The sequence below is a fragment of the Patagioenas fasciata genome, chromosome 3 (assembly GCF_037038585.1).
Source record: "Patagioenas fasciata isolate bPatFas1 chromosome 3, bPatFas1.hap1, whole genome shotgun sequence".
In the NCBI taxonomy this organism is placed as follows: domain Eukaryota; kingdom Metazoa; phylum Chordata; class Aves; order Columbiformes; family Columbidae; genus Patagioenas; species Patagioenas fasciata.
In genome coordinates this window covers 83,843,471-83,862,160 of record NC_092522.1, presented here as the reverse complement: position 1 = coordinate 83,862,160, position 18,690 = coordinate 83,843,471, and the positions used below count along the sequence as shown (strand labels likewise).

The 18,690-nt window shown below is 36.3% G+C and overlaps 1 long non-coding RNA gene across 3 annotated transcripts in view; it reads left to right on the top strand.

Moving 5' to 3' along the window:
• Nucleotides 1–18,690, top strand: part of LOC136100401 (uncharacterized) — a 201,910-nt gene that overhangs the window by 152,548 nt on the left and 30,672 nt on the right. The window contains exons 5-7 of one of the 3 annotated variants that reach the window (XR_011738442.1): nt 12,020–12,100; nt 16,219–16,332; nt 16,951–17,116. This is a non-coding gene — a long non-coding RNA (uncharacterized lncRNA). Of the gene's footprint in view, nt 1–12,019; nt 12,101–16,218; nt 16,333–16,950; nt 18,627–18,690 lie in introns of those variants that run through there. The other 2 variants (XR_011738441.1, XR_011738443.1) reach the window with 2 other exon arrangements.

Sequence of the window (18,690 nt, the reverse complement as noted above, 5' to 3'; positions counted from 1 at the left end):
TAGTTGTGAAAATCTGAAGACTTATTTTAGCTTTTTAAAAAATCTTTTAGAAAATTTCTTTCAATTTTTTCTTGCTTCAAGCACCACTCTTCCTACCTTTAAACCACTGAAAAATGAAGAGTAGTGGACAAAGGAATGAGAACAGAGGAGGTGAAGAAAAAACATTAAGCTCAAAAAAGAGAAATCAGGGAAGTAAAATCTAAGATCAATATTTTTTTCAAGAAATGTTCTGGTTTTCTACAAGGGCTATATTTCAGTTTAGAATTATGTTCTGTTCTATAAAATATTTCTGGATGTTAACTGTTGTGTACTGAAGTGGACAAAGGCTTTAATCTGCACCTATTTATGAACTTAAACAAATTCAGTTGTGCTGAAATTTGGCATGCAAGTTTTTATTTGAGTAATTTTTTTATTCAGCTATTTGAATTATTGTTAAGGTTTTTATTTAAGAGTGACATGAATCCTTTTTTATTTATAATTTAAAAATCTAATTTAAGTATGCTTTTATATTTCTGAAATAATCAGATTAGTTTTCTGGATTTGTAGGAGTTACTAATGAGGGATATTTTAAGCAGAGGGAAAAATTAAGCTTCACTGTGAGCAGACAAGAAAAATATTATTTTATCAAAAGGGTTAATGAAAAATGTATATGAACTATCCATGTGGTTAAAGAAGAACAGAGTGAAAGAAGGATTCAGTCCTGTTTTGATGACTCAGGCTTTAAAGGTGTCAGTGTACTACTGTACGATGAAGGAGGGGTCTAAATTTGAGTGTATCACTACTATCCGGGTGTACTAAATGTAACTTAAATGTTTAAAAATAAGTAATTGATCATTCTACATCAAAATTCATTTGCAATCTTTGGAACCTGTACATGTAATGTCAGAAGGTTTGCACTCTGTTGGTTTATGGCAGTTAACCCAGCTTAAAATCATTGAGTAGGAGGGGGAATGCTTAAAAAGGGGTGAATCCTACCTGTTTTAGACTTAATTTTTCAGATAGACTGAATTGCCCTTCATGTAGGTTTAATACTTTCATTATCAGAAAGAGGAATATACATAACTATGGCAAGATTCAGCTCCCATTCACAGACATTTACAAGTAAGGTTCCTAAATCCTGCTACATTTAGGTTTTTTATGATGCTGTTGACATATGTGCTAGGTATTTGGTTACCATAAGTCAGTGGAGACATAGTCACTAGGACCTAGAGAGCCGTTCAGCTCACTACAATACAGATATTGTGCTTGGTTAGCTGGATTCTTTTGTGGACAAGATGAGGGGCCCGATTCAGCTGCCCTCTCATGGGGTCTAGCAGTACCTGAGATGCTGTGGAATGGCCTACTCTGGAAGTGGGTCTCCTACATGTCCTGTGCCATCTTTGTGGACCCGTCAGATACCTCTTAGATAACCCAGGACATTTCAAATGGCATTAGATACCAATGTGTGGTCAACTGAAACAAGCCCCATAGTTCAGGGGCTATTTAGTGTGTCTGCAGACACCTATAGGTAAATAGGTCATTGTAGGTGTCTTGAGCCCGCACAGTTCTATGTGAAACATTTAGATAGCTAAAATCACAGGAGAGAACTCTCACTGCAAAGGCAGAGAGAATGGGAATAGTTATAATATAATAGGACCTCACCTTGTAACTGCTGTGCAGTGAATCTCAAGCTCAGGAAAAGTGTCTCAAGAATTACAGCGTGAAGAGGCATCTCATTGTGGTAGTAAAAGTGCCCCATTTCAATCTCCTCAAGCTATTTATTTTTAATCTTTCACTTCCCATGCTCAGTGAGAAACATTTCCAACTAGATAAATTTCTGTCTCCTGCCACACCTTCAAGGAGTAAATGCCTGTTCCAGTAACTGGTATTGCTGGCTAACAGAGCCTCTATTAAATATCTCCTCTTCTTTTGAACTTTCCTTTACAAAAATTTCAATGTCCATTTATATTAATCATGCGGCTTGTCAAAAATACCTGCTTTCTTCATTCTCTGTCCCACCATCCTTATTTTTCACTTTTTCTTTCTCATAGTAATAATAAAGATGTTCTGTGGTTTTGTTTGTTTTGCTTACAATTAAAAAAGAAAGGGAATGACAAATAACACCTACAGTAAATGATTGATCTCCATGATAATGGAGGAATTCTTACATTAGAAATAGCGCCCACTAGAGTATGCTGCTTAACTTTAACAATCTAAATACGAAATCCTCATATTTGTATTTATATCTTCACCCAGGTTCTGTACATTCTTGCTGAAGACAGTGAAGATTTTCAGGACTAAACGAGGCACAAATTTCAGTTCTTTATCATTATGGTCTCACGTTTATTTATTTTAAAATGGGAATGATAGCATTTGCAAGGTATCACAATTCAAAAATGTATCTTGAGGTATGGAAAAGTTTATCTTATAGAAATATAATCTAATTTACTTCTAGTATTAAGGTTTTAGAAGAAGTCTTGAAAAATGGGCACTCCATTCGGTGTTGGTAGAATACAAGTCATTTTGCAAATCCATCTCTTCTTTGTGATGGTTTGAAGAGTGATCACGGCATAGATAAGTATGCAAATACTTTACATTATGATTACTTCCATATCCTTATTAATATTCACCTTTAGTGTAATGTCATCCTTGGTCCTAGGCATTCACAGTTTGTAATTTGTGTGTTTTTCCAACATTATCTATCTGGAAGAGTGAAAAATAGATGTTCGTTTCAGCAATATTTTTTAACAGAACTAAGTGTTAAGAAAAAATAAAAAAGGCAGGAGAGTGTGATTTTATTTTGGAGGAAGTACTCTACGAGCAGGGATATACTTCCCTGATGACAAGTCAAATGTCCTACATGTACTGTTAAGGAACAGTATAATGCAGTCTTTACTGTTGACACCTGCTGAAGTCCTCCATGGTTGGAGTACCAGGAGGGTTTCACAGAATCACAGAATGTTAGAGATTGGAAGGGACCTCGAAAGATCATCTAGTCCAATCCCCCTACCAGAGCAGGAACACCTAGATGAGGTTACACAGGAAGGCATCCAGGCGGGTTTTGAATGTCTTCAGAGAAGGAGACTCCACAACCTCCCTCGGCAGCCTGTTCCAGTGTTCTGTTTCCCTTACTGAGAAGTTGTTTGTATCATAAACTTTGGTAGCCACACATTCATAACTGCATGAAGCCCTCGGTCTTTGGACTGAGATTGTAACAATTCAGGGATGCTCTTTGCAACCAAAGAATGTATGTGGAAAGCTTCCATGAAATCCTTTCAGAATTTTTTAATTATGGGAGTGTGCAAAACATTCTTGGTTTCCATTCTACTTAAAAGACACTGAAAACAAACCAAAATCAACAGAAAACAACAGTAAAAGCAACTGAAAGCTGCTGATTTTGACTTGGATGAGTATTTTCCTTGTTCAAGGCTTTTCCTTCTGTTCTCAGTATACAGAAACATTTTAAAACCAAAGCAGTAAATGGTTTATAGAAGACCATTCTTTTAGTTCAAGATCTTCTCAAATTACTTTGAAAAATGTACTTTGAAAAATGTCTTAACATGTTTTAAAACTTCAGGACATTAGGCAGGTCACTTTTTAAAATATATGAAGAGGTCGAGGTGAATCCTAAAGGGAAATATTTTAAGTTATTGGTAGAGCTTATTGAGCTCAGGCACTTTTTCTGACGTTATTTACCTTTTTCTTTTCTTGGCCTGAGGCTTCTGGAAAGGCTGAAAGCAGCTGCTTTCAGATAGCTGCTGTGTGCATAAAAGGAAATTGTATGTACCTGATTAAACTACTCAAACCAGAAAAATTATCTTCAACATTGAGGAAATTGAAAGAGGTTAAGATTTCTAGATTTTTGTCTCATGAAACATTTCATGGTTTAACTCAAAAATAATAGTAGGCATCTAGCTGCTGCACAAAGTAGTTTTAATGGCATGTCTTTTGTTTAGACAACTTTGCCTTATAGAACGCTGCCAAAAAACAGCTTCAGGAATGGCTGGACCACGTTTCTCACCTGTATATTTTATCTCAGCAGATGAACTTCAAAGTGAAATGCTATACTGAGCTAAAATTATTTTTTCCTGAAATAAATTATAAACATTGTATACGTTTAAATGCCATTTAAGACTGAAGTTAAAAGTATAATGAATTTAGGAACTGGAGAATATTTGCTTGTTGGTAATGTCTTACTTCTTGTCACTGCATCTGTGTTTAATGTTGAACATGCAGATAGTTTTCCTTTTGAAGCCATGACAACTATTCCTCTTCTAACATTTCCAAAGCAACTTTGCTATCAAATGTCACAAAAAGCAAATACGGAAAAGAAAGGTCAAATCTGGTGGAAAATAATTAAGACGGATGTGAAATACGCGATTTTGTGTCCAATTTTTGTGGCTCAGTCCTCAAGTTTTGTCACAAATTTGTCCAGTTACAGGTACTTCAGGTGTCATTATTGAAAAGATTCTCGAGAGATTTAATGGCCTTTTCTATTTTCAAGAAAAGAGAATGCATGCTTTAAAAATGCATTCTTCCCCATAATGGTGCCAGTCTCCACCATTATGGGCTAAATTTACTTTGCAAGCCAAGAACATTATGGTGGATACTTGTAACCACTTTTGCTGTCTGACAGTGATCCTGGCATAGTTAGAGGTAGCAATCTGTTAATACTTCATTTGTTTTTTCGTTTGTTTTTGTGGTTTATTTTGTGTGTGGCATTTTGTAAGGTTTTATAGACATCGTAGTCTGCACTAAATAAAGTCAAACATCCACTAAGTCTTGAGGCTAAGCTGTAGCCCATGGGGAACAGAACAGACTTCTTACCATTGTTCACATAAACTCCAATAGTACTAAGAAATATTAAAGGGCACCTGCATTGGTTTACACCACATTAATATTTCATAGATATGTTCTATCCTTAGCCTGGCTATCAACTTGTCAGATAAGAAATCTGAAATTTCCTAATTTTAGAATACTGTAATTTAAAAGATAAAGAACATAAAGAATTGATAATGATTTATAAAACTAAATCCTTGGAGATATCCAGATCTTGACTGTACAAAATCCTGAGCAACCCTTGGAGATATTCAGATCTTGACTGTACAAAATCCTGAGCAACCTGGTCTACATTGGTTCTTGATTGAGTTGAGGGTTGCACCAGATGAATTCCATAACTTCCTTCCAACTTAAAAGTATTTTAGCATGCTACACATTGGAGAAGCTACTTACAGTTGGTAAAATCTAAAATACTGGCATCAAATCTTACTAATTTGTGAAAAAAGTGGATTATACTGTCCAACGCTTTTCCATCCACCTGTGCATCACCTGTATCTGCTGTATGAAACAAATCAACTTCTGTGTGGCTTTACAGCCTGAGGGAAACATTTATGGTCATGTAGACTGATTGATTCCCTCCACCTACTTGTTTCTGGTGCATTAGTCATTCCTACCGTCATCAACGTGTATCCAAGCTTGTGCTGATGTCTTTATATCACCTAGTTAAAGGTGAATGTGATACTTTCTGAACTAAACTCCAAGACAGAATCTAACCTGAAATATCACTGTCTGCCTCATATATGTCTTACACAGTCCTACACCTATGTCAATAAGGAAAATAAAACTTCATTTTCTATAGACAACAGCTCTCCTGTGACCACTCACAAGCATTACAGGCTACAGGAAAGATTTCTGGTATGGCCAGTATGACTAGAAAGGTGGTTTCCTGCTCTGCAAAACTGAGAGACCTCACAGGTTGTCTGGTGACAGGAGTCTGTTTTACATAGAAGGACAATTTGTGTGGAGGCAGCAGAGGACCTGCTGGGTTGAGACAAGACCTTTCTTTGTCGGAGGACTTCATCTTATCATTTTCCTGTACACTTGAGACATAATTTTTAAACTTTGGACTTAATTTTGTTATCCTGCTCTATTAATATTGTTTTAGGATTCAATGTACTTTATGTTTCCCTTAAAAATATACATGTATTTGCAAACCCAAACTCACCTACAAATTTAAACTCAGCTGAATTAAGTTCTTAATTGAGAATATATTGCATCTTTGATGTGACATAAACATTGTGTTCTGTTTTTATCTACAGTATTTAAAAGAATTTAGGAACACCATTTGCACCTTGCAAATCAACTTGAAATCTGAGGCTGTCCAGAAGTTCACATGGTTTAGGAAAAAATTCATAGATAATCAGAAAGTGAGCCTGCAGGATAGGGTTAAAAGAAACAAATACTCCTCTCTAAAGTTTTCAGCAATTCCTCATGCCAGAAAAACCTAGCATGGGAGAAATAACAGCTAGGCTGAATTGACATGTGAATTGGAAAGGCTAGATTGCTGTTATGTTGTGGGTGGGCCCTTCATACTTCTGAAGTTATAATGTTTTTATTTAAAGACTAAATTGGATTTCTAGGCATGTATGGTATACATCAATTTAAAATTATTGAAGTTCTTCATACTGTTAAGAGTGCTTCAGTTTGAAAGAGTGAGACTTTCCTGCAAACTCCAAGTAAATTGCTTTGCAAGTCCAGAATCTTTGATCACATCTGAATTGAAATGCTTATGAAAAATGCTGTACTGTTCTAATAATTTTACTGCTTTCTTTCTCTGATTCGTATGCCTAGAACCCCAATCATTTCTAAATTGAAGAGCTCTCATTATTTTCAAGTTTTATGTGCAGTATAAAATGATTTAAGATTATTCTGCAATTCTGCAGCTTTTCATTATTTGTTTTGAAAAAAAAAAAGTGTTGTTTTTTTTTTTTTTTTTGTTTTTTGTTTTTTTTTTTTCCCCAAGACCAGCTCTTTTCTCTACAATCTGGAAGACATTATGAGCTAATTCAAACGTTTCATGTTTAAAATGGAAATTGAACCAAATTCTCTCCAAATAGCAATGATGATGGCTGAGGGAAAAAAGAAGGAAAAAAAAAAAACTGCCTTAAAAGCCGAGAAAATATGAAGTAAGAGGCTGTCAGTGATCCTTGCTGGGAAAAGTGTGAAGAACAAGAAACATATTGTCACTGTTCAGATGCGGTCAAGGTGAAGTGGGGAGACTGAATGAAAGTTACAACAATGTGACAAAAGAGAGACACAGATCCATTTAGTCTTGGAAAGAAGAGAGCAGGAGGCACAGAAGGCTAGTTCACGTGTTGCTTCTAAGCTGATTTTTGCTGTCATTTTATCATACAATTTCAGAGGGAAATGATGTATGCCCTTTTGTATCTCCTGACTTTGTCTTTTAAGAATAACAGTTTCTTTCTCACTAGTGACCTTGTTCTTTTTAAACACATGGTAGTACTATATTGTTTATAACTCACATAGCTTACCAAAGAAAACTTTTATTCCTACTGCTTGTTAGCAGTAGAGCCTTCTCTTGTGTTTCTTTCCAAACACATACACTGGCTGACCTTTGTTCCCAGTGGCTCTCAGTTTAAGGATAAACAAGGGCAAAGCAGAAGCGTTCTGAGGGAGGAAGCACACCAAGCGGCTGGGGAGCTCCAGGGTTGCACCCTGCGTTGCCATGAATTGTGCACAAAAATCACCCTGTTGACGCTTCCCACCTGGAAACCCACACTTGCTCCTTCTGGTCCTGCTTGGGGAGCTAGAAGGGGGTCCACATAGAGCCTCCCCAAAAGAAGGCAAAGAAAATGAGTCTAAAAATTATTACCATCTAAAGGGAGTAGAGTTACACTGGCACATGAAAAGAGAAAGGGATTGGGCAGCTGACCTGCCATTGTGGAGATGCTTCAGCAATAAGGCACAAATTGGTGTCGAGGCAGGATAAAGAAATAACAGACCAGAGCTGAGAGGCTATAGGTGTTTTACAAGTGTGTTCATAAGAAGGTAGCTTGGAAACATCTGGAAAAATCTGGAGATTTCCAAAATAGATGTGGAAAGAGAAAACAGGACATGATCCACCATAACTTTGGCACTTTAAGTCATCTGAGAGGAGGAAATTGTAGCCTTTATGTATAACACCTTCCATTGAAAAAGCAGATCTGCTTTGCTTTTTTTTTTTATTAAATTTTAGTTGTTAAAACTGTCAGGTGTCCCAGGAGATCCTGTGATGAATCCAGCTGCCGTGGTTTTGAACAGTGGTTTACAACATCATGTTCCTGATGCTATTGTAGTGGAGCTTGTGAGCCTTTTCTGATGCACTCATTATCCATATAGCAATATAGTGAAGCGTTTATACTATTTCAGCAGGTGAGTACACGCTGGTGCAGTGGGTTTACAGCTGGAGCGATGGAGGGCAGGTTTTCTTCAAACAGCTCTGATTTCGGAGATGTAGCTTCCAGCAGAGGGGTAAGGTGATTTCATAGCATTGTGATAATCAGTTTGAACACATCTTACCAATGTGGAAACTGAGTGTAGAAAGGCACTGTTATTTAGGACATTGTGTTCTCCACTATTTCCAGTGAATTGTTCATCTTAAATATATTTATAAACAAAACTTACAAAGCTAAAAATGTAATCTGGAAACCTGTTACGAATAATCAGGCTCAAAAACTCCTCCTGGACTTTTCGTGGCAGGTACCCAAACCTACATGGAGAATGATTTGCTTCTTTGCTGCTATACCAGGAAACATTTAGTGAGACTGATATGTCCCTTGTTCCTCTCTACTTACGGTTCCTCATTTTTCATTTTCTTGCAGTTTTCTTTCTTTATTCCTACTCCTCGTACATCTAGCTTTTTTATCCCCTTTTTCTTAGCTTTCCCCTGAACTCATGTTCTTTTTCACTTTCCTACTCCCAGACTTTCTGCTTTTCTTCTATTTGTTTTGAATCTGTTCCATCTTTCCTACAGAAATTCCCTGATGTAAGTCCTTCACAAACCCTGGTAACCCTTCTTGCAGTGTCTCATTTCTAACTGAAATCTGGAGCTGTTACACAAGTTCCTGTAGGCACTTCTGACAAGAAAAGTTGCCAGAGTGTGTCTCCTCTGATTCAAATGTAGGATAATTGTATTTCAGCTTTCTGATTATTTGTGATTTTGTGAGATTTTGCTGGGCAGTCTCTTTGTTCAACTGTCTACTGAGCAATGCTCAAACTACAGGGTACCTAAATGGTATTAATGTAATTTTCAAATTTGCATAATAAGTGGTCTCAGTCAGCTATTAGTATTTCACTAATATCCAAACAAACATGATTTTCCAAATTATACAAAACTCAATTAGAAATTCTGTTTTCTCGTGTGTAGTGTTCTCTTGGAGGACATCAATTATCTAAGAAAACAAAGATTTTTTTGTTGTTGTTAATTTCAAGATTAGTATTCTTAGCAAGTTTCAATTTACAGATACAAAAAAAAAAAGTTGAATATAATTCAATAATGTTTTCTAAGGATATATCTTGCTGGTTTACAGCTTGGTGTTACATAACACCAAAATTTTGATTAATATTTTGAACTGATTTTTTAAGGCATTTATTGATATCATTCCACCATCTCCTGAATTTTGAGATCTAGTGTTCCAAAAGGTGGGTTAACAAGTAAATTGGTCCATTGGGTGCATTGGTGCATTAGGATCAATGCAAACTGGTGCATTAGGTCCTTCAGATGTTACTCCTAAGAATTTGTGGAAGACAACTGAACTAAACCATGTTGTTTTAGACTGGTTCCTCCAGTCTTCAGTTCTTCTTCGAAAGTAAGAGACATAAATTATCATTATTCATCAGTGCGTGCTTAGTACTTAACAGATTGAAATTTGCTGTTTTCAGTTATTACACACCAGTACGGAACCCGTTATGTGTGTTACATTTCACTGTGAAAGGAACACTTAATCCTGGTTTGCTGTCTATAGTTGTTTCAGAGACATTTTTAAAGACAAACCTTCCTATGGGATCTATAAATCACGCATTACCTTTTAATTATGCCATATTTTAAAGTAATGTTAACACGTTAAAAGAAAGGTCTGTGTGTCGTTCATAATGTGCATGACTTTTCTTGCTGTGTTATGTACGGAATAATCTATATACCACCCATACAGAAACTGGTTATTAAATATGCTGGCTCAGTTTACTAGAAGCTCTAATACACTTCTGTAACGAGGGACTACTTGTAACATCAAAGCATGGGGAGACATTAGCTCTTTTCCCCTGTAGCCTCTGACCTAAAAGATTTGCTTTTTATCTCGATATAAAAGGAAAATATTCTTTTCAAAGGAGCCTAAGCTTGAGTGTGGATATTTTCTCCATTGTAGAATAAGAACCTGTGAAAGTAATCTACAATTTTACATCTTTGTTCAGGGTATTGTTTCTTTTTGGACACTCTGCCTCTTTGAGAGTGAAAACTCTAGCTTTCAAGTAATAGTGACTGGGAAGTCCTTTCTAAATCCTGAGGTACTTCTGTTTTTCCATAGCCCTGTCAGTCTGAAGAAATGTGACAGAATGTTTCTATTTTTAAAAATGTCCTGGTTTCAGCTGAGATAGAGTTAGTGTTCTTTCTAGTAGCTGTGTTTTTGATTTAGCATTAGAAAAATGTTTGATAATACGTTGATGTTTTATTTGTTGCAAGGTAGTCAAGGACTTTTCAGGTTCCCATGCTCTGCCAGGTGCACAAAGAACCTGGGAGGGAGCAAAACCAGAACAGCTGACCCTAGCTGGCCAAATGATGTCATTCCTTACCATATGATGTCATTCTCAGTATATAAACTGAAGTTGTCTGAGGAGGGCAAATACTGCTGCTCAGGAATCAGTGTATCAGTGCCGCAGGTGGTGAGCAATTGCATTGTGCATCACTTGTTTTGTATATAGTTATTATTATTATTTTATCTTCCTTTACTGTCCTATTAAACTGTTCTTATCTCAACCCATGAGGTTTTTTTTCTTCCCTTTCCATTTCTCCCCTACATCCCACTTGGGAAGAGGTTAGTAAGTGAGCAGAGCAGCTGTGTTGTCCAAGTTACTGCCTGGGATTAAACCATGGCAAAAAGAAATAGAAATACATTGTGTAAGAGAGACAAAACAAAGTTTGATAAATAATTCATACTCAAAATACGGTCTCAGTTATTTTTCTTTACTTATTTATATCAAGTCTATTTTAAAGGTGGGTTTGGGTTTCTTTTAGGATATTGCTATGGCTAATGTGGGGTATTATTTCTGCATTCCACAATTCATGGCTTCTGAGATGGCATTAAACAAGAATCAGTCTATGACACTTAACTTACAGTTGTGTCCATGAAAATTCACTGATTTCTTGGATGTTCTAGGTGGGTCTTGTTACAGGTGTGAATAGTTCCTGCGAGGTGGGTGTTTTAAAATTTATCTTGGGCTTAACTGCTTTTTCACACATCTTCTAAAAATTGCTTAGCCAGAGGAAGGGTGGCACAGTCTGTTTCTGATGTAATGCCATAATTAAAAAGAAAATAAAGCTACTCAGATTTCTCTGTAAGATTTCATATGAATAAATAAGTCTTGATTTTTCTTCTGCTGGAAACAAGTTGAATCACTTTAAAAAAGGTACATCATTTCATTATACTTGCAGAATTGCAGATTAGCATATAGTTTGGAGGATAAATATATTTATTTAAAAACATTACAGAACTGCATTACTGTAAGCTTTATCAAGTGTCCTATTGCAATTTTTTTAATACTTGTTTTTCCTTTAGTTTTTGAACTAAGCAGAGAAAACTTTTTCTTGCAGACTTTATTTACTTAATAGGATGCACATATGTGTCCCTAAGTTATATATATTTTATTCCTGTGTTGGATATAGTAGCAAGTATTCCCCTAATATACTTTCCAGGAATCTTTTAAGCACAAAGTAAGACGGACAATGAGAGAACAGGGTTTGTTTTGCTTTTGTTTGTTTGTTTGTTTGGTTTTTTTGTTTGTTTGTTGTTCCCCCCCAGATTGTAATAATGAAAAATTTAGAAAATTCAAAGTGTTTTTCAAAATGTAATTGTTAGTAAATTATGTATTGCACTCTTCTAGAAAATTAAAAGCATCTGAAACCTTCTGCCAAAATTTAATATTTTGGTTTGCATTCAACTAATATGCCAACTTATGGTTACTTACGTTTTGCTCCTGTTTACTACAGGTGAAATGGGTGAATATCAGACAGCTCATTATAGAGACAAGCATGCTGCATTCCCAAAGTAAGATGACAGAACAAGTCATGGTATGTATTGTAATTTCAGTGCTACAATACATCTTCAAGCTGTCTGAGGTAAAATGCTTACTAAGCACTGCATTGAGGCTGTCAGATTGCTTCATGGGGTGATAATTAAATTGAGGCAGTTCTACCGTTCATTTTGTGGAACTAAGCCAGAATTTTCTATATCCTAAAAATATTCTACCGTAGATTACTGGTTGTAGCAGGAACACAGTTTTTGCATATGAATTCTCTTTCATGGAAAACATCCTATTTCTCACTGTTTATTTCTCACTTCCATAGGTTGTGGGAGAGGAGAGCTGTCTTGTCACTGGACTAGTTTAAGTCTGATGGAAGCTGATACCAAAGATGGTATCTTGTTTAAGACTGCAGACACTTGGGCTGGATTCCAGTTGTGACTAATGGGAATAAAAGATTGATGGTCATTGTGGCCAAAGATGGCATGAAAGTTTCCTGCCTGATTTACAGTGTTCTCAGCCTTGATATAATTTAGAATAGCCAGGGGCTCACTTGGATGTGGTTGACCGTTGCCTCAAAAGTAAAGCTCAGTTCATGTGAGTAGGCAATGTGATAAATGAAGAGGAAGCTTCTTCTGGTTGTTTCTGGAGATAAGCTTCATTATGAAAATGTGTGCAAGCTGCCATGCTGGGTCACATCAAGGATCCCAACAGCTCAGCAGTCTGTGTCCAGGAGTGGTCTGATATTCTGTGCTGAAAATCTGTGCTAGACCAGAGTGACTCTGACTTTAAAATAGTGCTCTGGGTGGAGAGTCCTGGCATTTCCAGCATCTCCTCACCTGGAAATACTATAATTCATGTTCTTTCTGAGACAGGGTGATGACAAGTGCAAATAGCACTAGCGATGTGGGTAAACAGTGGACTTACAGACAAGCATGATTATATTCTTATTTTCTTCTCTGCTTATTTCCTAGTGAATCTGATCTTTCTGGAATTTACAAGGTACCTAAAAACTTGTAGTGAGATAGGCAATGCAATTTTTGCTAGTTGAAAGTGAAAAGTATATGTAACTGGTCAACTGCAAATTGGATTCCCAAGATATTTTTGAAGATCAACTGGAAAGGGTGAGGCTGATGTGCAAAGGAGTCTTGTCTTGTAGGATGAGTTTCCTATAATGCACAAATGAGCTTATTTTGTAATTCAGTATCTTTTAAAGAATCACAGAATGTTTGGGGTTGGAAGGGACCTCTGGAGATCATCTAGTCCACCCCCCCTGCTAAAAACAGGTTCACCCAGAGTGGATTGCACAGGAATGTGTCCAGGCAGGTTTTGAATAACTCCAGAGAAGGAGACTCCACAGCCTCTCTGGGCAGCCTGTTCCAGTGCTCTGTCATCCTCAAAGTAAAGAAGTTTCTCCTCTTTGTCTTGATGGAACCTCCCATGTTTCAGTTTGTGCTCATTGCCCATCATCCTATCATTAGGCACCACTGTAAAGAGTCTGGTCCCATCCTTTTGACACCCTTGAGATATTTATGAGCATAAATAAGATCCCCTCTCAACCTTCTCTTCTTCGGGCTGAAAATTAGACTGTTTGAGTTCATTTGGCCTGCCAATGAGAACTGAAACTGAGGGCAAATAACATACATGTGCACAACGGTTTTTGAGTGCACAATGTGGAGGAAATGCTACTGGGTTATCTGGAAATAGATGAAGTCTCCTGCAAAAGCATAGTTAAAATTGTCCTTTTTTGATGAAAGGGTGCTGAATATGAATGCATGATGAGAAATGCTGAAAACCACCATTGTAGGATTCAGAATGTAAGAAAAGGTTCTAAGGAAGAAACAGTTTCTTGAACTAATGTATTGAAATGCTTACTCCTTTCCAAACTTAAAAAAGATAATAAGTTTTGAAGTACTGACATCACTGTCCAAAAAAGAGATATATTAGCCAGAAAAATATTAAATAGGGAAGAAGTTGCAAAGAGTGACTTTACTCCATGGGCTCTCAACTCATCAGGGTCTACCCATAGTCAGAAGAGAGAGAGATGGATTCCTAAAGGGTAATTCACAATAAGAATCTCAACTGACTTGGCTCTCACCTTGAAGCATAATTTGTCATCAAAGGATATTGTGACAGGAGACACTGCAGCTGTTTCATTAACAAGATTTCTTATACCATTCTCTGATTATGAAAGGGCTTTTTATTGTTGAAGTCTGCGGTTTGCCATTTTTTAAAATATATGTATGAATCTGGCTCAAATATCTTGTACATCACAAATATGACTTTTGGAATATATCATTTTCCTTATTAATTCATAATTTTCCTCTGATTATTGAATTTTCAAGCACATTATCTCCTCAGTTGTCATTTTTTTGCCTCTGGTAAACCATGCTATATACGTGTTCACATCCTTTGATTTTACTGTTGTTTTTTCCTAGTTGCCTTGTTATATTTGCTTCTTTCTGTCTGATCTATAATACTCTATGAACAACAGGTTTCACTTAGACTAATCTTTATACTTGTTTGATTTTTAAATAGTATATTATAATGGTATTAGTGATGTTACACAGAAGTCCCTGGTCCTGCACGTTACTCACTTTGCACAATGTGAACAATCCCATTGGAGTTCAAGAGTTACACATGTGGACATAAAGCTTTGTGTGCTAATTGCCTTTAGTAGGCTCATTTTCAGTATCACAAAGACCCACTTTAAGGACTGTTGCTCAGATATGAAAATGCACTTTTCACTGGAAACAGTTGTAAAAATGTGTCCTTAGCTGGGCACCCGGAGAACAGAATTTTTATTTAGAGTAAATTAAGCATATATCTTTAGGGATACATCTTGACCAGCAGTTTTTTATGACTATCAGACAATCTTTTATACTCTTGAAACATAGCAGTAGCATTATTTTTGTACTAACATTTTCACAGTTATAGTTAATAGCACAAAGCATGAAGCAGTAAAAGCAATCTATTTGTTTTTTTCCCCATATTCTTCTACTTGGAGGAAAGCAGATAGAATAACAGGCAGTAATTAGCTTTCATCCAAATTGTATATGAAATTTTAGTCTGTACACTCCTTGCACCTATGTCAGCCTGAAGATTAAAGGCTTTCTAAGTACATAGTGAGACAGCAGACTGAGCAAGCTGTGAAGGAGCTGGTGGGGTTTGTTGTATAATAACTGATCTGTGGATCACTGGAAGAGTCTGGATTTCTGTGTCAAATCCAGACAAACAGAAGTCTACTTCATTTTGTCTATCTGTTTTAGTAGATCAACATATACTGCTGGGGTCCACAGTGTGGCTTACACAACTTCTGCAGTGCTGGAAATCTATTATTCATTGAGATGTTAGATGCATGCACCCCAATAAAGTTAATGGTTGTACTAACTAATCTTTGCTTTTGGCAGCATGCTACAGCTTACTAATTAATTTGGTTGCTGTTTACAGATTTTTTCTACCACTGTGGGTACAATCAATGGATTTCAGATGTTCTACAGTCAAGAAGACAGCTATGCATAATGTGCTCTAAAGTTATATTGAGATTATCATTCAAGTGTTGTTATTAGCAGAAGGAAAATATTATAATAAAATATTGTAATGCACTTGTAAATGGAGAGCTTATAAGCAGTGAACTGCATTGTCTTCCACTGGGGAAATCCTAAACATAGCCAAGCAAAAGTGAATGGAGCTCAGAAAACAACTTGACATTCTCAGACTAGGATAGTAAAAACTTTCTTCAGCTGTAGCAAACTGACATATTGTCTTTCCATCACCTAGTATCCAGGATGATAATCTTCAGTTACCTTTTACCACTGTTGCCTTCTTTTACTTATTCCTTCTGACAAACTTATCGTTTACATCTAATTTAAAATAATGAATTTCAGTTTCTAACCAATTTGTGGGTTCCACTAGTTTTTTCCTACACTTAGAAAGATTAAATCCATATCAGTCCAGGTGCTGTCTGAATGACTTAGATGGTGCACATGTTACTGCTACAACCTAGAAGATATTTGGCCCTCTGGAGGCCTCAAAATGCCCCTGGATTGGACAAAGAAAGATTCCCAGCATGTTCACTTCCTCATTCAGTATGAAAGAGTAAATTGAAAGTTTAGTTAATAATATTTGATATTTAATTTTGATACTGTTTTTTTCTGTTTCTTAAAGAGGTCTTCTGAAGGATCCTGTGTTGAGGAAGGGGGAGGAGAAGGAGCACAATTATAGATGATGTCCTTTATTTGTGTCAAGAATGTTGGAAAGAAGAAAAAAAGACCAGATTCAGTGGGTACCATTTTTTTAATAATTTCATCCTTTGGCATTGATTTTCAAAATATTCATGATTTTGGATAATATTTCGAAGAACTGGCTTTGCACAAATATCATCAATTAAAGTAATGGTGATAGGAGCTCAGTGGTTAAACAGGCTAAGAAAAATGTTTTGAGGAGTAACATGGGCTATGGTATGATGGGTGTCATGGTAGCAGATCCTTCATTTATGTCACAGGCTTGTCTGGACTTTGTAAGACCAGAAGTGTATACTTTTTTATTTTTTGAACCAAAGAGGTATCAAGACATACTGGCAATAGTACTCTAGAGTTTTAATGTCCTCTCTGAAACATTGTCAGATTGTGCAATTCATTTAGCTTCCCCGTGCCCATTATGTCATTTGCCCAGTAAGGATGAACTAGAAAGATGATTAAAAATACTGTAAACACCCTTGCACTTTAAAATGTCTTTAAATGGAATCAGAGGGTGTTTGGTCCTAATAGGTACTTTGCAGACAGAAAGCAATTAGTCTGATAGTGGTACTATTCTCCAAAATGGAATCATATTGCAGCGGTTTGATGTCTTCTTATAATTGCACACGGTATGATTCTTTGACTCTTATCTCTCCCTCAGTCTGTGAATTTGAAACCATCAGGAAAATGTCACATTGGTATGAGTATTCTTCAGTGATAAGAACAGCAGTTGTTGTAGGAAGACTTCTTAATCTTGGGTCACTCAAATCCCTTTTAAAGACAGCAGGTGCTCTCCAGAACAAGCATTAACAAGAAGAGATTATGAGGTAACCTGTTGTTCTTCATATCTCAGCATCTCATGACAAAGCTTACCATCAGCTAGTGTGTTCAGAAGCCAGTCAGTACAGGAAAAAAAATCAAATGTGACTCAGTAAGGAACTAATGTTTTCAGTACTAAAGTGTGGTTTCATTTTAAAGACTGAATACAGAGAACTGTTACATAAAAACTTGTATTTATATCACAGAATTGCAGAATGTTAAGGACTGGAAGGGACCTCGAAAGATCATCTAGTCCAATCCCTCTGCTGGAGCAGGAACACCTAGATGAGGTTACACAGGAGTGTGTCCAGGGGGGTTAATTATATATGATAATGATAATTTCCTTTATATGAGTAAATTATAAAAACAAGAAATAAAAATTAGCAGAGGCTGAAAAAATGAAGCTGCAGATATTAATGGTGTAATGCAATCAGAAAGAAATTCTGCTTCCTCAGAAATCAAAATCCAAACCTGCATTTTGCCAGATTTGTGTCATCTTGCAACTTTCTGTTTTCATTCTGCCTCTCATCTTCTTTCCAACTGTGGCAAGATTGCTGAAAGTGAGTTAGTCATTCATATTACCAGACTCTAGCACTGTTAACAGCATGACTTCATACATATGTGCCTGTGCTGTGGGCTGCTTAGCATTTACGGGGTAAACTCTTGAAGCTGACTGTGCTCAGGGTCCAACAGAGTTCACCAAAGTACGATCACAGAGGAGCAAAATTGTCTGTTATTTTCAACTCTCAAACTTCTATGATTTTTTTGGATCCAATTACTAACTATGTTTTGTTAAAATAAGATTTTTTTATCTAATCCTGTCCATTTCCATCAAGATTATGATGCAAAATTATTTGAGTGAAGCACATCCCTGGCAATCATTGTGAGGTCAAAAATTACAAAAATGATACATCACTGCATTCAGATGATAAAGCCCACTTTCAAAAGCAGTTCGAGAAAAGATTTTTTAAAGATATTCAAGTGCAGAGGTGTACCTAACACTCTCTAACAACACACTAATCTCAGTGAGTGCTAGGGACTTACCTCTTCTTCACTTTGCTTTGAAAAAAATCAGTTATCTACCTATCTTTGCCTCTAAGTTCCTAAATACTTTTTGAAAAATCTGGCCTTGATAATCCAAATCCCCTTGACTTTCAGTTTTCTGAATCTAGATCCTCATAGGTTTTGAGTGTCTAAGTCTCTAAAATTAAAATGAGAGTTAAAGGCCCAAGTACTTTTGAAAAGTTGAACCTTGATGCTCAAGTCACTTCTGAAAATTAGTGTTAAACTCCTAATTCCCTCAGGTACTTGCAAAATATTTTTCTGTCACCTCTGAGAAACGGTTCTAGAGGAATTTACTTTGTTAACCACTTGCTTTGTCCTGAAGCTTGTGTAATATTTATCATCGAGAATACTTATTTTTTTCCAAAAAGAATGTCAAAACTCATTTTAACATGAACAGTTGTAAATACAACAAAAGCATATATTCATGCTTTCAGCATGCAAATGTGTTTTTTAATGGAATTTAAATAAATTGAATTTTTATGATGGAAAAAGCAACAATAAAAGCAGTGATTATGTT